This window comes from Venturia canescens, chromosome 7, assembly GCF_019457755.1.
Source record: "Venturia canescens isolate UGA chromosome 7, ASM1945775v1, whole genome shotgun sequence".
Taxonomy (NCBI): Eukaryota; Metazoa; Arthropoda; class Insecta; order Hymenoptera; family Ichneumonidae; genus Venturia; species Venturia canescens.
In genome coordinates, this window is record NC_057427.1 from 9,122,688 (window position 1) to 9,147,285 (window position 24,598).

The 24,598-nt window shown below is 42.0% G+C and overlaps 1 protein-coding gene across 2 annotated transcripts in view; it reads right to left on the reverse strand.

The window, feature by feature from the left end:
• The window catches only part of DIP-beta (Dpr-interacting protein beta), an 87,522-nt gene extending 63,293 nt beyond the window's left edge, over window positions 1-24,229 (reverse strand). For both annotated transcript variants that reach the window (XM_043424819.1, XM_043424818.1), the window contains exon 1: window positions 23,552-24,229. The gene's annotated coding sequence lies outside the window, so the exon portion shown is untranslated. The remainder of the gene's footprint in view (window positions 1-23,551) is intronic.
• Window positions 24,230-24,598: the final 369 nt, after the last annotated feature.

A 24,598-nucleotide genomic window follows, 5' to 3' on the forward strand; every position in this document is an offset into this window, starting at 1 on the left:
GTATGCTAATTGAGTGACGTCAGCAATGTATTACGATTCATTGGACAATGCGAAAATTTTCAAGCCCGTGAATGATAATATTAATTATTATTCAGAAATACTTTTATTTTAATCACTTAAGCTTGATGGAAAATTTATTCTCAGTAACTAAAAATTGCGTTGAAACAAAGACAAAGTTTGGCAACGTTGTGTAATTTCTTCGTACTCAGCTGTTGGGTTGGATGCAGTGAGCCCTATGCCTCTTCTTTCTACGTGTTACTTGTTTCGCCCGGCGTTTTTGGAGGTTATTATGTCAACGACTGCCTGTCAAGGAATTGTTCCCGTTGGTGTCGTAGTTGCAACGCTGTCGCATTTCTACGCCGCAGTCTCGGTTTAGCCGATATGATCGTGATGCAGTCACATATTTTCGGTGATTTCTTGTTATTTAAGTCGGTAAACTATCTGTTATTTTCAGTAAAATCATTTTGTATATTATCGTCCTGATCCGAGCTGCCATTTTTCAAATGAATTTCCTCATTGATAAGAGTGATATAAGCAAAAAAGTGTGAGGGTGACGACTTCGTCCCATTCAAAGATGCAATGAAGTGACATTTTTACTCAACTTCGACTTTTGATTTCTCGAAAATGAGTTCGGTAACCTCAGTTTTCTTTGAAACAGTAAATTCAGGAGACATTCATCAACAAATAGAAACATTTTTATAGAGATCTGTTCACCTCAAAAATTTCAAGCAACAACCTTAAATAATTACGAATATGTTTTATATCCAAATAAGTTTTGTCTACAATAGTCGCAGTTTTCATATCACTCTGTAACTGCATGGTATTTCCAGTGGAAAAGCCTTGCTTCGTTGATGGACATTAAAAAGCCTTCGATATTTTGGTTTCGGCTCGCTTTTTACGTTCACTCAGCCTCACTCAGCATTCGAACGTATTCCGATGCTATCAAGTCCGAAAAAACGGGTAATTTTTTTCGAGCCTTTCGAATAACGGTAACCACTCAACAATAAATCACGCTAATTCCCATCACGAACATTCTTCGTACAATAGCGTTCCACAAATTTTTTTATCTGCGATGAAACGAATACGAGCGGAATATTGGAATTCCTCTCGCACTGCCCGAAGGAACGTCGGTTTTATTTCTCAAATTCGCGGACAACAAAGACTTGATCGAGTTTTCAGAGAATCACACAACAAATTCAGAATGTGTTTTAATGAACAGCTATTTCACCAAGTACCGTTTGATAAATCCAGCATCCAATTAAAAACGGAACGTCCATGAATAACGGGATGAGCGAAGCATCGCGTGAGCGGTAACTTCAAACCTGTACGAATAGATCGAGGTCCTACCGACTCCCGGTGCGCTGGAAGCTCGCTTTTTTTATCGCGATTGAAAGATTCGTGTCAGGTTGCACCGGTTAACCGTATAATTTCGTGGTAGATTTCGCACAAAGACATGATTAAGGCTTTCCATTCATCGAGTTTTAAGTTCAACGACATTCCCTCAGGTGTTTCAACTCCTCCGAATATATTAATGGCCGAACGGGAAGAGGAGAGAGAAAAATTCGTTCTTTCCGAATCAACGGGGTCAGCTAAATATCATCAGGAAAGTGCACGACTGCTACAATCTTCACTTTTACATTTAACACGTAGGTTGGTGCAGCAGAAGCAGAAATAATAGAGCGGCGCTGGTGGTATAACGGTGCAATGCTTCGGTGGTGGTAGAACACCGTGAGAAATGGTTTGGGCACGCCTCGGTCGGCACTAATTCAACCTTGCACCGGAGCTTCCAATTTGCCTTTATTGTCGATCTTGTTCGAGCAGCCAGGTCTAGCCGCTCCGAGGAGAGGGAGGGAGTACAGAGAAAGAGGACGGGGGAGAAAAACCGAGAGGCGAGGAAGCCAAAGTATGGGAATGGGCGAAGAGAAAAGGAGAAAGACAGTGGAGAAACTCGATCCGTACCGTCACTCGGGACCGGAAACGAAACCACCCTTGTCTTGCACCGCTTCTCTGGCAATGTGCTCTTGAATTCGTTCAATGTTTCTCACCCTATTCCGCCAGCCCCGAAAAGTGTGGAAACCCTATTTCGGGGCGTCCCATATAGCGATGTGACAGAAACGTTTAATTTCCCTGCATATCGACCAAATTTAAGGCAGCGAAAGAATTAAAACGGTAACTTCTCCATTTTCTTCGGAATAACATAAAAAATTTAATCCCGTTACTGACATGACGCGTCGACCGGACACTTCCGATAAATAAAGAAAAAAAGTGTGTACAAATGTTTCAGTCTGCGCATCCGAGGCGACGGACGTTTTTAACTCATTCGAAAGTATCGCTGAATCATTCCCGAATTACCTCGAAGCATTTCATATCGTATTTAGGGAATCGATCTTTTCATTTGTCTCGGAAATAATAGATAACTACGCTTTCGACATGGTTATAAATTCATTGACAATCAGCCGAGGACTCTGAGCTACTCTATAATCGGGCTAGTTGTACAGGTGAAAAGCTACCTTTTATTGAAAGCTAAACGCGTGCCTAGCGAAAGGCATGGCCCCACGTGGGGCATCGAGTATTGTTATTTCCAGCGAGCAATCGCAGCTTGAAAATAGCTTTTGATTGGTGACCGAGGTAGATTCGACTGCGTAGGAAAATCCAATGAAAGTAATCATTAAAAAGTGCGGGAGCCCGCACTATTTTCGATGAAAATTAATACAAGTTCTGGAATCTAAATTAATATCGTAATTCAACTTATTTGTTGTGAAAACTCTGAGATCGAGACGAACGTTAAAATAAACGCGAGTGAAATTCACCGGTTAATTCACAAATATTCTGGCTTTTTTTATCTCCACTTAAATTCAGAGCGAATGGACTCTTGCATAATTTAAATATACGAAGGAAAAAAGAGTGAAATACACTTTGTATTTCCATTGCCTCATGAAAATTGTATCGTCGACAAAGTATATATTAAGGTATGAATATATATGAATATACAAAGGAGCAGAACGAAGCGGTTGGACGGCTGAATGAAGAAGCTTTCGGATACTCGCGTATCGCGAAGTCTCGCTGACGCTCCGACTCTGTGTCTCGGAGTATGGGGTGGTAGTCGTGTCTAAATCTTGGCTAATAGTTCCGTTTTGGTGGGAGAGAGGGAGAAGCGAGAAAGAGGGAAATGGAAAAGGCGAGGAGCGAAAGCGGGAAGAAGAGAAGGCGAAGGGGAGAGACATGTCGGAAAGGCGGTCGTAATTTAGCTTTATAGCCTCATTTACGTTGGAGCTTCTCGACGAGCCCACCGCTCCCCTCCTGCCTGCGTTTCTGTGCTGCAACAGAAGCCGAAGCAGCATTTATATACCGGAGAATTCAGAAGGAGCGAGTGCCAGTGAGGATCGGATGGACGTGAGTTGCAGCACGGGGGGGAGGCTCGGTTGTGTGAAGCAGACGAGATGAACGCTGCTATAAGACCGCTCTTGGATTCTCGAGGAGGAAAGTTGTACGAGCTGTCCCCGAATTCAGTTCTTCGTCTTCGAGCGTTATTCTCTTCCTCCTGGGGCTCGGAGCCTCGTGTGTGTCCTCGAAAAAGATAGGAGTGCGAGACAGAAAATGCGAGAAAAGGAGGCGGAGGGAGGAGCCGCAGGCGAAAGGGATGAAGAGCGGCCACGGGACCGGAAGGAAAGGAGAAAGAAAGAAGGAATTTGAGGAAAAGAGGGAGAGAGAGAGAGAGAGAGAGAGCAGCAGCTTGTCTTTCTCCCCCTTTTCACACGGAGAGAACCAAAGTGTTAGCAAGTCCCTGCGGCAATGTTCACTATATTAACACCTTCAACCGACTTTAATGAATCTCTCAGTCTTCCTTGGCAGAGTCGCCGAGTACGTCGAAAGACAAGAGAGAAGAGAAAGACACATCTTCCTCCCTCCCTCTCTCCCTCTTCTTCTTCTTCTTCTTCTTCGATGCTTTCACTACACCGTATATCCATCGTCTATGAATATATACTTTGCTGTATGTAAATCCATGTATACATGTAGGGTGTAATCGTAACCCTAAATTCTTGAAGCTTCTCCTGCACGTCGCCATTAAAGCGCCAGGATCCTGGGCGCGATTCTCGAAGATTCAATTCGTCCCTCGTATATTATCTCGGCAAATGACGAGGGAACCAACTACTTCGTGCGCGCTACCCAAATTGTTCGATATTGCGCACTATAAAATTTTGCTCTCGCCATCCTAATAAGAGGAGAGAATATTGAGCACGAGCTTTTTTATTTTATTTGTTTTTTTTTGTAGCGCCTAAATTCATTGAGGCAATAGCTATTTCATGGTTAATTAAAGCATTGAACCATTTATGCAAACGCTTTGAATCAACGAGGCGAGTTACACTACGCACGCGAGTTTATTCCCAATTTAATCAGACACGCGCTGTCAATTGAAGCTCCTAATCGGACAGCGAATCTTTTAGTTCAATTGAATATTCGCCGGTTCTCCCTTATGCCCCGTTTCATTAAATCGAAATATTAATTTACTTTTTAAACTCGTTCGCTAATCTGTTTAAATAGGATTCCTCTTTAATCATATGTATCCGGGAGAGGATTACGATTCGGTACCACCCGTGTTTCAATTCTCGTTAAACTATTAAACGAACCCATTTTTTCTTCGGTGCGGATCTTTGTCATAGGATTAATAAAATAATGACTGAAATTATATTTTCGGTTTCTCGCATTCGATCCGGCAAACATTTAACTCCATGAATAATGCATAAACTCGAAGTATCCTACAGACACTATGGATTATTCAATCTTCTCGGTGACTTGCGTTAATAACTGAACTGCATAAATCCATGAGGGTGATAAATAAAGAAAAGAGAAGCTCCGTGAGAGAAAGCAAAAGAAATAATAAAAGACAAAGTGTGAAAGGCGGCGAAAAAAAGTTGGAAATTGAGGCTAAAGAAGATATAGAGATATAATGTATGGGGACTGTACAACGGAGGCTAGAAAGTTCGCGCGTGTGGTTCTGCGGTGTTCGTCGTGTGCCCACTATCATCTGCCACCTCCAAAACCACCAGCGGAGCACCCTTCCACGCAGACTCTCCTCGTTATTCTCTTTCGTGCTTCCTCTCTCCTTTTCTCCTTCACACCCATGGTGACCTATGCACACGTATGAGCCCTCTCTCTCTCTCTCTCTCTCTCTCTCTCTGTTCCTCATATGTAGATACACACACAGATAGATAGTGTGAGCCTGCCCGAGGGTAGGCTAACCCATCTCATACGGGTTCAGGGGACAAATTATTTCCCCATTTTATGGCCCGCTAAAATATAAATCAAGTTCTAAATTAAATTCCTCTCGCCTCTCCTCGGTCCTCGCCCGGGGCGAACCGCCGACGAACTATAACGAGAGAATTTTACACCGCGTTTTCGAGTCCTCTATACCGTGCAGGCGTCCCTTGGTAGCATAGGTAGTTTTAGGGAAAAGCCCCTCTCTCGCTCTCTCCATCGCTTCCTCTTGTGCTTTCTTTTTTTCTTACCAATAGCGAGGAACAGCGAAGGAGGAAGTCGGAAAAAATCAATCTCATAATTTATTGTTCGTTTCTCGGTTTACCATTCCGAACGGGGCCCCTTGGCACGAACGCTTTTCAACCTTTTCAATTTCGTAGTTGAGCCAAATTATGAAATTTTTTTCTTACCTTAACGTAATCGTTTCTATTAGCGAGGAACCGAGATGAATAAGTTTTTCCTTAGCAATTAATTTACTTAGCAAATTAAGAGCGCCACCAAATTCATAGAAATCGAATGTTTAAAGTTCATTTTTCGTCGTGAGATTTCGAAGAGTCGTTCCACAACCAGAAAGTAAGTCGTACTTTCTCGCTAGACTGGGGACTGGAGAAAAAAGGAAAGCTTGTATTATCTGCACATTAAGCGAGGGGCAAGCTTTCCGGACATTAAGGACAGCAGAAAGTTCACGAGCGTGCACCTTCGCAGCGTCGGAAGAGAGAAAGTGTTGTCTTCCTCGAGAAAAGAAACAATACAAAGTTTAAAAATGTTGATCCTTAACATCGAATACAAGACTTTCCTCCGTATATTTGACTGTAGCGCAAAAAGCTGTCGCAGTGAATTCTCAAGATTCGTTCGCATGGGGCTTTCTCGTCGGTTCGCTACGTTTCGACGCTTACGGTACAAGAGAAAGCGAGCGAGGGAGAAAAGACGAAAAAGCATCGACGTAGGAACGTAGTCAGCTCTACACAAACGCACCTCGGATGAACTGGCGTATAGCGAGCGCCCCCTTTCGTCCCCATTGGCGACTGGAGCACCACCCCGGACCTCCCTTAGATAATTAAACGAAATTCATTTACATAGCTCGGGTAATACGGCGTTCGTCGGTTCCGAGCCACCGTAGGGGTAACATTTTGCCAAATGGCCAAGCAGAGAGAGAGACAGAGAAAAGATGGGGAGGCAGTTGTCGAGTTTATGGCTCCAAACTCCTTCGTCTTTCCCTCGAGTTTTCCTTCCCTCGCGCCTTTCCTTTACATAGACGGAAGGCTCCAACTACCATCAGGTTTACGGGAGCACACTTTTGATTTTAACCGGAGACGTTTAAATAAATAGTCTTTCACCCTGTTTAATACTCTCTCTTTCGCGCGTTTTCTCCCTCCCTCTTTCCGTACTCGTTTCTTTTTCCACCGGGAAAAGTTTTCATTGGCGCGTTACACTTTTTTATTTATACTTCCCGATACATCAAGCCCGAATGCACTTCAAACTCGATTCATTATATTTCGTAACTTTCACGTGAAAATGTTACAGGATCTAAGAAAAAATTGTATCAGCTGTCAAAGTTTGCTTGCTCCGGACATTTTCATTCGGGACTCCATCGCTAAATTACTGATTCGATCGACTTTCCGTCCGTCCAAAACTGTTCAAACCGAGAAGCGTCTCAAGCTGTGGATAAGTGAAAAAATGAGTCATCCATTCGGACATTCGTTGTCAAGACGACGCGACTTTTATCCGGGAACAGTAACAAGTAACGTCACGCAGAACGACGTAAATTGGAGAAAGCGCGAAGAAGAAATATCCCGCGTGAAACAAGGATATCGAGTAATTAAAATGTTCATTAAGTACGCGAGAAAGACGAGAAGTTTGTAGGTTGTAGCTGCCGGATTGCTATTCAAGAGCAAACGAAATAACTGACGATTGACGAGACAGCCGATAACTGATACGCGAGAGCGGTTTCAAGGAGAGCGACGCCTGACGTTGAGCGATAGTTTACCGACGTGAGAGGGATAGCAGACGGAAAGATAAAGAGAAAGAGGAAGTGAGGCATAGCTGGAAGAGCTGGTGCGATAGACGGAGGAAAAAGAGGTAAAAAGGGGAGAGAGAGAGAGAGAGAAAAGGGGAACAACATACCAGAACCAGACTCGCATCCACGAGAGCAAGTTTCTCTTCGTAACTACCAATATAACGTTTTGCAAAGAGCTTTTTCGACCTCTCGTCGCTTCTGGTCTCTGTTTCTCTCGGTTATACACATTCTCGGGGATTTGAGAGTAGTAGGACGAAGCGCTCCACCAGTTTAGGCAAAACGCTGTCCCATTCGTCGTCCTCGGGAAATCTCATCGGGCTGGAAAGCTCGCTTGGTAACGACACGCCGTTTGGTGTAGTGTCGCGCGCGCTAGGGAAGTGGAAAGTGTAGCTGTTTTCATCGTTCCCTCTGCCGGCGAGAGGGAAAGCTCTTTCGTTTTTCGTCTCTCTCTCTCTCTCTCCCTCTTCCTCGGCTCTCCCTTTTCAGCGTACGAGCGGAATTACCGGATCCAATGTTTCGTTGTGGCCGAAGCACCATCGGTCAAATGAATGTAACGCCAGACCGTTGTTGATAGGTAGAGTGAGAAAGATGGAGCTCGTCCGCTACCTGACGGAGCGAGATTAATTTATTTCTGGGGGCTAGACGCTCACTCAGATACGAATTTATTCGTATATACCTATGGATTGTGCAATTGTTTGATGAAAATTTCGACCGGATGTTTACGTATGTATCTGGGGATATACACCATCATGAAAAATATAAGAGATAACACTGCAGTTTCTCTGTTTTAAACAAAAATTATGGGATCGTTACGTCGCGTTTTATTGCTCGTGATAAAATAAAAATTTGTCTTCTATACCCCATTGAATGGGGGATGCCGAAACACTGGCGCGTGTGTGGCTGAGCGTTGTTTTTTGCGATTCGAATTTCGGTAGCTCTCGCCCGGAGATAGAACACGTATAACTTTTTTCACCCAAATTCTGTTTAAATTTTCGTCTTTTTTTATTCTGTTTTACTATCAGGAAAAATACTCGTAAATAATGGGCGCTATTCTTATGACTAATCGGTGCAGCATTCATGAATTTTCCATGCTTGACTTCTTTATTATTCGTTTATATTTTATTCTGATCCCATTTGAATATTAATCTTTCGATTGTTTGCATTATTTTCCATATTATTTCGAGACTAACATTTTCTCGGATGAAAGCGTTAAATTAATGGAACGAAACCAGAACTTTGTTTCCGAGGCGTTTCAATCGCAATCCCGAATAATTGAAATTCAAATTTTTCGAGCCACGCGAAGCTCATTAAATTATCGTATAAATCTGAATCGTTTTGGAGGAATTTGGTCAAGAATCGTCGCATGAAAAATCATATGATAAAAACACCATCTTTTTCGAGCCCTTTCTCTTCGAATATCCGCAATAATATCCTCGATGTAAAATTTGAATGACCTAATAACGAGGCAACAATGAATGATTATCGTTATCAAACCAGCGGCTCTATACGTCCCATTTTTTATTTTATTATTTGCCACGTTTTATTCACTGGCTGTCATATATCGTCAGTCTCTCTCCCCACCGGCGATTTTGGCCTTTCTGTGTCCGCGACGACACGTCCTGATACAATGTGTAAGCCATTGCCGACGGGCTTACATTTATCACTTTCCGCAGTGACAGGCCCAGAGATCCGCGGCGTTAACGGCAACGAATTCGCGCGTGAAATTGCTTCGATTGAATTGGTCATTACTGATTTGCGAGGGCAAACCCCGAATACGACCACCTACGTCCACCAGCCAAACCGCCCCCGCGAGGCTATTCCATCGTTCCCTCACTTTCTCGCTTTAGCACGTTCGATCCTTCTCCCATATAAATATATTTGCATTTCTATGTATTATACAAAGATATACGGGTCAGTGTACGCTGAAACGACCACCGGCGATATTAAATTACGTCTTGTATCGACAAACACCAACTATAACGTTGGTAAATAGATAAACATTTTATTGTTTACTTTACTCATTAATTCATTCATTATTTTTCATTTTCGTGAGCGCTGTTGATTGTACTTTATATTGTGAGAATAAGCTTTATCGAAATTTATGTTTTAATTGCATTATTCATCGGATGAGAGTTCTACGATTTATGAGGGACGTGGAAATGTGCGGAGAGCGCCAATAAAAGTGCGCATCATCGAGCGTCCGAGGAGTGATCGATTCTTCAATATTTGAGTACATTCGAACTTGAAAAGTATTCGGAGTCGTTATTTCCTTTTCATGAAATCACTTAGGATCTGTCGACTAAACTCATCACTTGGAATTTTCGAAATCGAATTTCTTTGACACACGATGCCAAAAATCGGCTGACGGAGCCTTTTTTCCATCGGTCAAACCGCCTCAAAGAATTTCGATTTCGAAATTTGCAGCTATCCCTCTCGCAATTACCGCTGTGATATACCCACTGATTCATCCCCTTAATGCGAAATACTAGTCACATTGCTTCATTCAAAGCTTTGTCTAAGCATTGATTCAGTCATCATTGAGCAGGTGCGATCAGTGACAAGATACTGAGACGAAGCCATCCTGTACTATCGAGTCGCTTATCCGGATAATTGGAATGGAAGACTGACCAGTTTCAATAATTCAATTGGACGGTATTCGAGTAGGGATTGGTATTAGCTTCATTCGAGGATCGAGTGGATCGTCAGTTTTCTTCCACTCCTTTTTCCTCGTCCATTTTATCCAGTTAGAAATAAACATTTCATCATTAATATTTCGAATAGTAGAATCCAAAAAAGTAAAAGGATTTCGCAAGATTATTTGACACGAAATTTCACATCTACGTGTGTCTATAGTTTCGAGGAGTCACGTGAGCCAGCCCGGGCTAGCTTTGCTAGTACGAGCGGCTACTATCAGAGAGTTTTGTGGTGGCAGGCCCATTGATCCGACCGATTAACGTTGTGAATATCATTCGAGGCAACGAGGGGATTCGAACGGGCGCTCATCTCCCCCTCTGCCGCTCTTTCATCGGCCAATATTTCGTCAGAGGCGTTGACACGTAACCGCACAATGCCGATGATATAGCGATCCCCCGAATCCCTAACAATTCACCTCGAATCTGTGCTAATATATACATATGGAAAGGCCTAAAAAGCAAAAGTAACTGAACCCACACATCGCGGGTACATAAAGCGATTAGGACAAAGCTTCTCCGCTGGGAAGTGGCTTATCCGACGCAGGATACGAGAACCCTGATATTAAACTCCCATTCGACAGAATTGTGCTTTTCGTCATAAACCCATTTTTTTCGTCTCTACATCTTCGTACAAATAGCCACTCTTTTGGAATATCAAACTCTGGACCAACGAGCGACGACGTTTCCCTCTGTCCCACGTACTTCCGAGTCACACAATCGAGAATCCATTTCCCCGATTCCCTCGTTTTTCATAGTCTCTACAAGAATTGAAACTAAAATTTATAATAACGACAAAACTGCGTGAAAAAAAAAACACTTGGAAATTTGGGAGGAGGCGACGCAAAAGAGCTGCATGGATACCGATCGAAGAAACAAACGAAAAAAGCACAGTGCAAGGGCAGGGGGGTGGCAAGAGAGACACAGGATTTGAATAAAGAGAAAAGAGAGGGCGACAAGAGGAAGGGAAGAAGGAAGAGGAGGCAGCACGGTGACATGTGCGGACTGCGAAAAAGTTACGTAAATTAGTGTCAATTGCGGACGTCCACCCTTCGAGCAGCAGCAGCACCACCAGCAGTAGCAGCAGGTCGCGTAAAATGGAGGGTGAGGAATGACATGGGCGGACTGCGGGATGCGAGAACCGGCAGATTTTGCTCCGGTGAGGCGAGCTCGTCCGCGAGCGCGCGCCGATAATACACAGATAACAATATGCATGTAGATACATGTATAGACAAAGACAAATTTGCGTGGGTATTTTCAGACGTGCATATATGTATGGAACTGTATGTGATTGATGAGGCTGTGATAGCGACGGGTCTGCACTCGACACCTCGCCACTGCCGCACCAAACAATGCATATTCATCGGACGTATAAATAATGCCTGTTTAATACATAAATATACATTAGCATGAGAACTCCAGCCCTTGCCCTCGCGTCGGAGCGGCCCACTCTGTTTTCGACCTTTCCCATATCCCATCACAATTCTATCATTCCACATGGACATCTTTCTCGTCTTTTCTTCTCTCTTTCTCTTCCTCTTCGTTTCTCTTTTATCGTCACTTTTTTATTTTTATTCATCGATACGCTTTTAGCATTGTTTCTCTTGCTTTTTTTTTCACTTCCCATCACTTCTGTTGGCTCGAGTTTTTTGCATGTTTTTTATGCTCGTATTTTTATCTAGAGTCGCGGCAGCGACTCTGGGACAAGTACATTTATGTTATGACGAGCTGCTGCCAGTACCGGAGCGTTTCCAATTGTTTTAGAAAATTTTCAACATTTTTTCTATTATAATAAATTCATTAGAGTAGCTCAGAGAATACTGTAAGTTGGGCTATTTTTTATTTTGTTTTTCTTTCGATTGCGAACTTTTCGAGCTCCACGCATTGAAGAGATATTAATTATTTATATTTCAATTTCATCTTGCAAAATGGGCCGAATTTCCGCACACATTTTTCGTGTTTATTTTATTTTTGTTTAGTGCTTCTCATTACGGAGTATCGCTTTAATGGATTTATGCGATTCTCGACGAACAAGTATTTTATCTGTGTCCATTAACTGCTGTTTTCCCTCGCTTCTGCCTCAGCTCGTTGTTTCAAATACATTTCTGAATACATTTTTTTATGTTTAACGAACATTTAAGCTTTTGGGGGAAAGAAAACTTTGGGTGACCAATTTTTTTTCTGGGCTAAATGGACTTATTAGTTTCGAGGTTACTTCGCTGAATACTTGTTCGTTTAACTTGTAATGCTCAGTGAGGAGGATATTTAGTATTGAATTTGGCTTGAATCCATAAAAAGGGCAACGAGCTATTGATGCTGCTGGAGAAGAATCTCGCAGAGTTTGGTAAAGGGCTTGATACTCGAGGTACATTTTCGACATAGCTACGAAACTGACAGGGCTATCGTAGATCTCTCCGACCGCATTACTTCTGCGAATACGAAAATCCCAATAATCGCGGATGCTGCAATTGAAATGAGCTTGAGTCTCCTACATTTTTGTGGATATCACGAGCATCGTGGAGTCAAACGTCAGATAGCTTCTTACATAACAACAATGATTTCAGGTTGCTTATGATTTTCGAACGTTTTTTAATTGTCACGAGTGGGGATATGTTCCAAATTTCGGTTCCACTAAAAAAAAAAAAAAAACAAAATCTTTGCTTCAAATGTTTTTATTTTCCGAGCAATCTAGTGAAAAGTATTATCAAGATTTTGGATATGTAAACGTTCAGTTCGAAGCCACGGACTCGATTATTCCTGCGATCCTCGAGCTGTGTGCGTTTCTCACCGGTTAAACGATCGGTTGAACGAGACATTGCATAAAATGAAAGTGCTTTATCAGAACGGATTCGTCTCGTTTTGTTATCCAGAAATACATGACCAGACTTTCACCGTTACTGTGCATCTGTTTTGGATTTGCAGTGACTGCTGTTGGTGAGTGATTGAAGATAGCAGTTACCAGTTCCCGTCGAACCTGTCCGTCTCCTGGATCATGTCAAATTTTCTCATTACACAATCAAAACGAAATCCGTTGTTTCAACGAATTTCAGATTTTTTTTCGTGTAAAATTGTGCTGGAATTTAATTGACAGTGGAAATGATTTTTGTAGGTGAATAGGGAAGAAGAATGATCGATTCGTTTACGGTTCAATGCGATTTTTCGTCGACTTATTTACTGTGCTGCGTTCTCGGTTAACGTACACGTGGATTTGTGCGTATATACGAGTAGATTTATAGTGAGAAAGTACGAAGAGGATATTAAAGCTGAGAGAAACTGGGAGCAAAGACTTTGTCTTTGGGAGGAAAAGAAAAATTGAAAAAAAAAAAAAAAAAACGAGAAACGAACGAGAGAGAAAAAAAGGAAAAGCAAAAGAGGATACAGGAAAGCCAGTGGGGTGCTGAGCTCCGTGGAAAAAGCTCCAACGGTCACAGAGAGCAGAACCACCGTCCAAGGCTTTGCGAGAGCGGCTGAGAGAGACTAAGGGAGAGGGAGAAAGAAAAAGAGAAAAAAGGGAAAGAGAAAGGGAAAGAAAGAAAGGGAGAGTCGGGGGTGCTTTCACCGCGAGCGCGGAGAAACCCCCGATCGTTTTCTTCTTTCGTCGTTTTCCCAAGGATAATAAGTGAGACGTGCCTTTCACAAGGTGCTTTAAAGAACTTTTTCTCCAGAAAGAAAAATCCCTTAGCGAACGTAGTCCGTTTTGTTTCGTTCTCAGTCGTCGTTGTGACCGGCTTTTCCCCCGTATATTTATCTACGTACTTTTGTATCGGCCACGGAGACGTTTCATAACGCGCTGGCTCGCGCATTCCACGAATATTTCTCGCGTAACGAGATTTTACATGCGATTTTTTACAGTGTTACGCGCCGCAGTTACATTCGCGCGCAGATGCCACACTTTTTCCCCTATTACTTCTCTTTCTTGTTCTTTGACGTCGACCGCGACATTAAAAATTAGATTCTCTCATCAAATCAGAAAATTCATTTTCTACTGTTGAATCCCAGCAGGCTCAACAATATTTACACATTTATTTAATCATTCTTTCAAAACAGCCGCCATTTATATGAAAATTCATATATAAAAAATTCCTCGCATGTACACACACCTCGGCGACTCCGTTTTATAGGAGTTTGCCATCACGCTTCTTCTTACCGGCCGGAAGTAATAAAATGTAGCGTCTTTTTTGCCCGAGGAAGAAAAAACCCGTGATTTTTTCCTTTGAAAAAAAAAAAAAAATACTTAATAAAAGAAACATTTTAATTTCAAATGACAAACGCTTTACAGAGGAGATTAAAAAATTTGTGAATATATGCTTTAGTAGGACGAGCGGTTTTTCATTCCACGCTAAAAGGATAATAACACTTAGAGGGCCACTGTGTGTGCTGAATTTTTTTTGTCCACTCGACATCACACACATATTATAAATGGTTGCTATACATGTGCAAAATAATACATATAAACGAAAGTGTGTTGTATAAAAGGAGAGTGCCGCTGCCAAGCTGAACTGATGCATCCTCGAAAGCACGAGTTTTAAGGGCGGACATGCCAAACGCGGCTGCTGCCGTTAAACCACATTCTGCTCTGTGCCAACATTAACGAATTTTTCCATACAGATGTAGATCCAACGCATACGCATGGGGATGCGCGCACACACGACGGACATTCGGCTATGGAGAGTCGCAGGGACGTGTAGACACTCGTGGAATGTCGACAAAATGTAAAAATCGTCAAATGGGCACTTTCACAGTTACATTTCTGGTGGGCTTGTGCAATTAAAAATATTAATAACCGAAAAAATGTGGCGCAAGGACACACGCCTGAATTGAGCGAGAAAGGACGAAAGGAAGGGAAAAAAAATAGAAACCTGGCACCGACTGAAGTTAATATTCGTTTATTCATCCTGCGAATTTGTTTAGCTATCGTTAGTAGAGTTTATTCACCGAAGTTCATTTTTATAAAAGCTTCTTTGACAGGAAACGTACGTTTTTAGTCGTTGTGATTTTCGTCGAAAAATTTTGTAGACTTAGAAAAAGGTTTTGGGAATCGATATTTCTGAGAAAATACATCGAGACTGGTGGCTCAGATGGAAGATTTAATGGATCGATAAAAATTGTGATTTCGGGTGGAACCGTTGGGAGCTTTCTTATACGGAACAATGATGTGTGTACACCAAAGAATATAGCGACAGGAAGCGACGTTACGGAAGCATCCTATGAGCAAAGTAATAACGCGAGTGTCTAGTTTTTCGTGAGTGTACACACACGCGTGTACGCTCACGTCAATAGGCGCAGCCACACTTGTACACAGAGACAGACTGACGATTTGAGAAAGCAAAACCGTTGCAAGTTTATCTCGATTACGAAGACGTTAGGGCCGAAGGGAAGAGTGTCCTTTTTATCTTCGACAGGTGCGCAGGACAACGAGACTTTTTCGAGGAAATCTCTAGTAAATGAAAAACTGTCGTGCGGAAAATATGTCAGCGTGTGGTTAGAGACGTTTCATCGAGATTAAAATTTGCAAGAGAGTAATTTCTCTGTAATGAATTAAAGAAAAAAAAATTAGATTGATTACAATTTCTCATTACTCAATAAATATCGAGTTTCTTGATAATTAATATTTTTCATTACGCAGAACAGAAGTTTTCAATTTGGATATTAATATACCTGCCCACGGAATTTTCATATTTTGAAAACGTAATTAAGCCATTTGACCGAGCGAATCGATGCTGGGTATTGTAAATCAAAAGTGAAGAGAAATTGTTCAATCCCGAGTCCCGATACACCGCACTAGCTTATTGGATTTTTTTTTCGATACGGGTCTCAAGACGCTGTCGCATCTTTAGATATTTCCGTTTAAAATTTCTCTCTTATTTTTCATAAGCTGCCTGACCTTCGGCTTGTGTGTAAGATTAAAAAATTCTGAGATAAAATCCATTCGAAAAGTTTCTACTGAAGCAGATAAATTGCCAATAAAATAGAGAATTGTCACATATTTTTTATAAAGTGTTCTCCGTTACAGCTGTATGCCATTACAAATCTGCAGTGAAGATGGTGAAGATCAACGCGAGAGAAGAAAAGAAAAGGAAGGAAGGAACGAGGGAGGAAGATAAAAAACAGAGAGAAAAGGAAGAGCTGGAAGAGAAAGTTTTCCAGTTGATGGTGTAGAGGAGGTTCTCGTTTCCGAAGGGGATGCCCAAAGAGAGATGCACACACTTTGTTGTATTGTAAGGAAGCAACGAGACGAGTAAAACAGAAGAAGTTAAAAAAAAAACGAAAGAAAAAAGAAAAATTACACAACGAAAAAAATAAAAAAATAAATAAAAAAAACAAAACAAAACATAAAAAAATAATTTCCAACGTTGGAAAAAAGACGAAAGCGCCGAGACTCTCAACGGTGAAAGAAACTTTAGACGAATGCATATATAGCAGCTCACTAAGGCTCCTACTCCGCTTTCCCTGCAGAGCTGCGTATCTCGGTCCATAGCTCACTGTGCAGATCCGAATATAAAAGATTCTGGCTAGTGGGAAGAGCGTTAGAAAAGAGTATAACGAAATAGATAAAGATAAAAAGAAAGGAAGATAGAAAGAAAGTCTACACGAGGTGTTTCACAAAATACCTGGCAAAAATCTCTTGCTCTCACTCTCCGGAGCTCCCTCAAACATCGCGTTAAGAAAGTAGGAATACGTACTATACTCCCTAGTCAAATCAGTGTCGAACTCGGATATAAAAACTGGAGGATTCACATTAAATTTGCACATTGCTAGCTGCTCGTTCCAACTCATCTCTCTCTCTTTCTTCTGTAAGAAAAACTCCGTCGCGATCGCGTCCAGCAAATATCGAGGAAACCGGATGCACATCCGAATTGCATACTTATTTTTATCACGTTCGATATGCACGAATAAAATCCTATTTTAAGGGCCGAGTAACGTCAATTCGGTGAAAAAAATCTGAAGCTTTTTCTTAGACACTGCAGACAATACGAATCTATTTCATTGATTGTGACATCATAATACAATATACGACCAAGATTTCCTGAAATTTTAATACTCCGATTTCTATTTTAACAGACCGATCCTTTCGAAATTTGGCATGTTACTTTCTTACACAATTCGAACGGGTTTCTGCGAGAGCTTTCTTACAATTTTTCATAATTATTAATTTTATTATAACAAATAGGCTCATTATTTAGGCGAAAATCAATGTTTTCACTGCTAAGTGTCACAAAAAATGGAAAAAATCGAAAAAACGAATCCTCTCGTAGATAACTGATCAATTGTGTAAGGAATAAACGTGATCCCGCCCTTAAGGGAGTAAGATTTTTGTTCGTGGAATAAGCCTGATTGGGAGTGAACTTCGTTACTGTTTATCGCAGTTGTTATCGAATTTTCGAGATTTTGAACTGCAATGCATTTTATATTTGATTACGATTGTCCGATGAGCCGGGTTGGATCGATTCGGTATTTTGTGTAATTCGTCACACGATGAATATAAACGTCAAAACGTTATTTGAACGCGGAGCAACAAAATATGGCCGATTAAAATCTGCTCGCGGCACATCCAATTTTCGAAATGTTTCTCATCACCGAATGATGTTGATGGATTTGGCAAAATGATTTTCTACCAAACACGAAATCGTGTTTTGTCTACGTCGCCCTTTCAAACAACCTCAAAAGGATTTCCATCAACGTTTTCGATCGAATAAGTAGTTTCATGATCAAGTGAAAATATTGATCGCGCGCGTTCCAGTCGAATTCCGCGTACGGAATCAAGCACCCGAGTGACCTCGCCCGCGCTAGTTCATACAATATTCTAATATAGTCTGGCACGACGCGAACACGCTCCTAAGCAAGTGTGTTATGCGTAGGCGCGGGATGGCAGCGTAATCAATTAACACGCTCGTGAGAGATGCGAGCACTCGTGTAACGCGTGTGCTGACGATCCACTGATCAATTAGCCCTCGCGTGCAATCACTGCGCCATGGAGGGCACGTCATATGGGATATTCTGGATCACGTGAACAAGGATGTTCTGCACGTTTCGTTGAACACTATTGTAGCTGGCAAGATGAAACATGAAAGTGAGGAGTTTGAAAAAAGTGTTGAAGAAATCCGTCATCGTGGGATGTCGACATTGAAATTACGACGAAACTCAAAATCCTTGACTCCGTTCGTTCATCGAGATTCATTCCGGAGCATGAAAGTTTTGAGGAAAAATCGACGCTCTTGGCCCTTGGCTCGTCGTTTCTTTTTATGCAAATTATCGGAACTTCTGGCGCTATGATTTTCCGCAGTTTCGAATGGAAAAATATTTTTTCGAATCCACCGTCCGAGTGCATCACATCGCGCATACGTACATGCGTATTTTACGTGGTTTCCCAGCGCTATTTGTTGCCGGCCATTACCAATTCCAGCCCGCTCCTCGCGGCCAAAGCGCCAGTCGAAAACCTACTCGCATTCCGTCTCGTTTGTTGCCGCGCACATTGCTAACTTTCACGGAGACTGATCATTCCCGGTAGGAACATCAGTTTTGGTGGAAATAGCCACCTCCGTTGCTGAATTTTTCCCCGGTTTTTCTCTGTGCAAACCCGAGCTCAAACGCGTCTGAACGCAAGTTCAATACGGAACGAATGCATAGATAGAGCGAGAGTCGAGCACGCGGATGGGGCTGCGGAAAAATGTTGAAATTGGTAATAAAGCGATGATAATGTAAAAAGGTTGGTAGAAGCAAAAATGAATTGAAGAAAAATTGTATTAGAAGATAATACTTCCGCACGAGACTCCATTTTTTCAAAATCTCATCAAGCATCCATTTTTTTTATGCGATATTTATGCAGTCCTTCGAAATTTCACTGAAATCTGGAAGAATTACGAGCAAAAAATTACCTCGTGGAAATCGATCGACGGGAATTCCATGGGAACAGTTTCAACGTTGTTTCGACAAATTTTTTCTCTACCGCGCACACCAAACACTTATTGTTCCATAAAATTATCGGAGAAATATGAACCGCCAACAATTTCGGGTAACAATACTAAATAATGATAATCTAACAAGCCTTAACTTGCAACGGAATCCCTCGTATTTACATATTTACACATTTATGAAGGTGTAGAGTCTAAAATAAATGCATACACGCCACGCATAGGCGTGAATATTATAGAGGGAGTAAATGTTCAAAGAGCGTGTACTCACTGTAACGGAGAATAGACGAGAGTACAAAGTGAGATAGAAATTGGCTTGTACACTTCCTCGATATTGCTGTGCTAACATAATAGTGTGTTTATTCTCATACACAAGCTCCTAGTTGCACCGTTTGCTACAATTTAATTGGCCAACTTGGAGCATGCGGTGATGATGACTTGCCGGCGAGCAAGTTATCAACTGGAATGTGTCTTTATCATGAATGCGTTTTCCTGCAGAATGAATTCTTAATTGAGGATTGTTCGAGTTTTCTGTTGACGAAAGTCTGAGTCTGCGAAGTAGCAAAGAAAAATTTCTTTCCACGACAAATTATAATTCGTGTGAACTTTGAGTCGACTAACTTTTAAAGATATTTTCAATCTGAAATCAAGCCTCCAGAGTCCTATATTGGACTGCACGAATTTAGCTTCAATCACGATTCGCCTAGTGAGACTTTTCCCCAGAAATTCTTGCCGTTTTCTTTTTCCTTGGTAGACGAAAACGTTTAAGAGAAATCTGTCCAACAAAAAGAATAGAAAGGAACGAAAAGTAACAAAGAGTCTTTTGCGCTCGTGTGAGGAGAGCGGGGATGCGTTTTCGGGATGGTTATAACGTTGCTCGACGCTGTGGCGTGCCGAGAGTAGAATTACGAGAAGATCGCGTGCTAAACGATTCCGCCTTGGCTGTGCACCCCCAACGCTTCCCGGCAAAACACCACAAATTGTGGCCATTACGCTCGTCCCGTTCCACCGAGCGGTCCCCTCTTCTATACCTTCCAGCTTTCTCTTCCCCGTTCACATACACAAATGTTAGCAAGCTCAAGGGCGTAATTTTCATCAGTTTACGTATTTCCTCCACGTCTTTTCTTCCCCGATGCCTCCGCTGTGTGTAAACGCCTGTATATATTTACTATAAATTCCAGGGACAACCCCCAGGTAGCTAAATTGTTTTACACCCCGCTTCATTCCCTCCCCATCTTTCTTCCTACTTCATCAACTCTGCATCGGCATCAGTAACAATTTACTGGGTGGATTATTCTCGTATTTATCATCGTGTGACACGTACGAACTCCGATCACCCGTCGAATTTCATTATTTCGTATCGATACCGAACTGCAAATCCGATAAATTTCTGCTTCTTTATCGCACTTCAGTCGCTGTTGTTTGGATCGATTAAAAATCATGTTTTAGAGATCTTTCATATCGTTTACGCTCACAATGTTTATTGGTTACAAGGTAATTCGAGTTTGATAGTCCTCATCGATATTTTCGGGGCATAAAACAATAGGGAAGCTTCCATTACGATTCGATCTCGAGGAAATTTAGTAGCGACCTCAAATGGTAGAATCGGGTAATAGGAACTGTTGAAAATGATTGATAATTGCTCGACGTTCTTGAGAGGACTCCGGCCATTATTCGTATAAGAGGCTCGTCGGGGTTAAGGCCTCGTATACACTTGCAGAGGGAGAAAAACGTGATTTTTACAATATTATTACAATGTCTTATTTGTTACGATAATAGCTTAGGCCTGGACGAGGGATTTGTAAAAAATTTGATTTAAAAAAGTGGCGACAGCTTCAATGAAAAATTCATTCTTGAGGTGCTAAATTTTCGGTTTTTTTGTTACAATTTTTGCTTTCCAATAAAATACGAAATCAGTGGTATAAACTTGAAGTACTCATAGCTACTACATACTGTACTTGAAGAATATCTAATAAAAAAATGTTCGACTTTTCCGCCCAAGACAAGTGTACATAAGGCCTTAATTATTGTTCGTCACTCTGCGCGTAGCTAATCATAAGTTCGAATCTTCAATGCCAAACTGCCTGCAGTCGCGATATGTTTATAAATTGTCAGCGATCGATGAGATCGGAGTAACGAGAGTTCACTTGAAGGCTGAACTTGAAAAAGCGTCATCGAAATGACGATAAAACCGCCGGAAACTCGACCTACATTCAGCAATGCCGACCCCTTCAGTAGCAATTCCTTCTTCGAATGAAATAAGTGAAACGAATGCAGACTCGGTAATAATTAATACATACAAAATTGAATTTGTCTAGGAAACAGCGATCCAAAAATTCGCAAAAATATTAACCATCCCTAATTCAGTATGGTTCAAACGGTGTTCCACGGCTGTGCCGTTCCCCGCGATTGTTCAACGGGAAAGGGTGAAAAAAAATTGTGCATGCACGTAATCGCGGAGAGTGCACAAGACGAGGGTGCTGCGGAGTGTCGAGTTTTCTCGGCGTCGGAGGCAGCACGAAGGAGGAGGAGGATGGGGGGAGGGGTTCGAGCCTCGGCCACCGCTATCTGCTTACCGAGCGTACGTAATTCCAGCCGGGCAACGTATATACGCGGCGAGCAACCTGCTTATGAAGTCGCGATACACTTGGACCTTCGCTCGCTACGTTTTGTGGTACTGGCACATATTCCGAATAAAAGGACTGCGCTGAAAGAGCTCTCACGATTAAGGCGAATACGCTCACGAGTCACCGCGGTAATGATATTGATGTTGGGAGTTACGGGCACGGCTGCTCTAATTATTGAAAATTTATAATAAAATTGTGGCAAGCACGAGCTCAGGTCCCGTTATAGACTCGCTGAAAATATCAACGACGATTAAGAACGTGGAAAATCATTGATAATAATTCAAAGGACGCGAGTGCGATGAAATTTTTTTATTTCGTCATCCCTGGGACTCCAAATTTTGAGAAAAATCGTCAAAAAAATGAATTAGTGCGAGGGTGAAAAATGTTCTGGAATGATGCTTAATATGAACGATTTCACGACGAGACGCCAGTTCATTTTGTAACTAAAATGCACCATTGGGCTATTGGAAAACGTACAAAAAAATTGTGGCGTTGTTAAAAGGTGCGAATGAATCTGTATTTGACAAAAAAACAAAATTGATCGAACTGAGCGAGAAGAGGATTGGAAAGAAAAAATGGGAAAAAGTGTGTCCTAGATCGAAACTCTTCTCGACTGAAATTGTCAAGTGCGGACAAAAGAAACGATGGAAGATAGCGTTGTTTCACGATGTGTATAAAGTAAGGGAGGTCGTCTCGTGAAAACGAAAGACAATTGTTCTCGTCACTGGAGCGAAATATCGAGCCTGAAACGATCGGAGTTCGCAGCAGAGCGTGGCAGCAAGAAAAAAATGGGTTTGTACAATGAAAACAGCACGCGGGATGGTGAGCAGGGTTTCGAAGATCGAGGGAGGCAATTGCTGCGAGAGAATATTGGCAAAAGAAAAAAAATGGGCTCATTATCGCTCCCTTAAATATTGCACGAGTCGAGGAAACGAGAGAACGCGCGCAAGTAGAAACAGCCGGCAATGGTCAGACGAACACTGAGAAAATGCATACGCGTGTGTGCTTAACGGTATGCACAGCGTGTACACGCGCGTTTATTTCATTGACGATAGAGCCAATCTGACCGGGATTATTCCTGGTCTGGCACGCCAGTGATTCCAGACATCCCACATGTTCGACTGTTGCCATTCCACATGAAGCACGCCAATGCCACAGGAAGAATGGGAAGAAAGAAAAAAACAACACAAAGGTCCGTAACGGGGCGCCTCATTGTCAGCCACATGTACCAATCGATGCAAAACTTCGACATTTCGATCGATTATCGAAAAAAAGAACGGAGCTCGCGACCTCATGGAATTGCAAATGTTTACGCGAGCCAGTACGAATTTCGAATGGAGCTTAAAATTTGACGTTTATGGGTCTGTAACCGTAGGAATTTCATCGACATCCAAATTTTAATGATTTGTCATTCGTTGGGAACTCTCGTTTGACAAATTTGTAACTCACTCTTTTAAGAAGTCATAAAATCTAGAATATTATTTGGGAAAATTTTGTTGAAAATTCTGTAAAAGATTTGATTGGCTGTAGCAAGATTTTTGTAATTTGATTTTTCCAGCAAGCTTGCTGGAGTCTGATACACTTTGAGCTCTGAAGTAGGTCAAATATCTTGGTTTATTGAGGAAATACAAGCGTAGGAATAACAGGGAGTAGAAAACGCAATTACGCGCTTTACGACTTCCGTGGAGTTTCGGGGCAAGGATTGATGATGATGAGCAGAGCGAGCTCGATGAATTTTTAACGTTTGAATTATTCGTGTATTCGTGACATGATAATGTGAGCAATGGTCAAGTGTGAAATGCCTCAAGAGTGGCTCGTAAGAAATCCATTAAGGACATTGAGTCTCAAGGCTTGGGACATCAAGCGTTTATTATTTCATATTTTATGAACGAGATAGGGTGAAATATGGATGTTGAAAGGGACGTAGTCACCCGAATACTTGGCTCTCATTTATATTGAAAAAAAAAAAAAATCCCATGAAAACGATCCACGTTTTACTGAGCGAATGCTAAATTGTATTTCCAGTTGTTTTAATGAAGTTCCGCTTACCTTACACCTGCAATAATCCGGATGTAATCCGATATTTTTTCCGAGTCTCGTGCGGTACGTCCGAGGTCAAAGACTGCATCGATCTATGTCGCACAGGCTCGTCGAATAAATATTTTCCTCGACGCTCCTCAACGAGTGCGGCGAGGAGAAAAAAGCACAAAAATTCTCAACCCCGGAGCGAGGGGGACGAGAAGAGAGCACACGTTTTTTAAATTTTTAAGCAACGATTCACACGGCCAGATTCGCTCGAGACACGAGAGGTTTCATCGTTATCACGATCTTGAGGCTAAATGATTATTCACAAACTTCGAGTATCGCGCACAATTACCTGAATTCGTTGGTTTTTTAAATTCGTCAAAGAAGAATATTCAGAAGAATATTTTATTCGAATAATTGAAAGCTTTATTGGATGGAATTTCGCAAGAATGAAAATCATAGAAAAGTAACGAAAATCAAAGTGACAGATTAATTGAGTGATTGAGGAGAAAAAGAATTTTGCTTCAGTGAAAATTTTGTTTAATTTTTCCAAGAAACTGGTCGATATCGCGAACGAGATTGTTCGACCGAAGTCTCAGCTCGATCGTCTCGTGTCTCTTGGACACGTGCCCGGGCCCGAAACGAACTCTCGTCGATACACGAATAAAGGAGAGAGCAGCGGTCGTCGCGTTAGTTCCTGCCGATGCTTGGTCGGAAACTGCGAACTATGTGACTCCCCACTATGCTCCAACGGGGATGAAAATGACGAGGGGTGGAGGGGCTGAAACGCCCCGTCGTCCACGAAAGCTCCGACGCGCGACTTCGCTCCGCCTCTATTTCGTGAAAAGCCACCCCTACCAAATTCAAGATTGTTCGCCACCGCTACCGTTCGAGTGCACACCAAGTGCGATGAAAGACACTCGCGAGAGCAACGGAGAGGGATGCCGTTACTCACCGGTCTCTCCGAATCCACCATCAAACAGTTGAACTCCCTTTTCAGACCTTTTTTCGACGACGCATGACAATTTTTCATGGTGAAAATTAAGTCAGTGCAACTTGCCAGGAATCTAG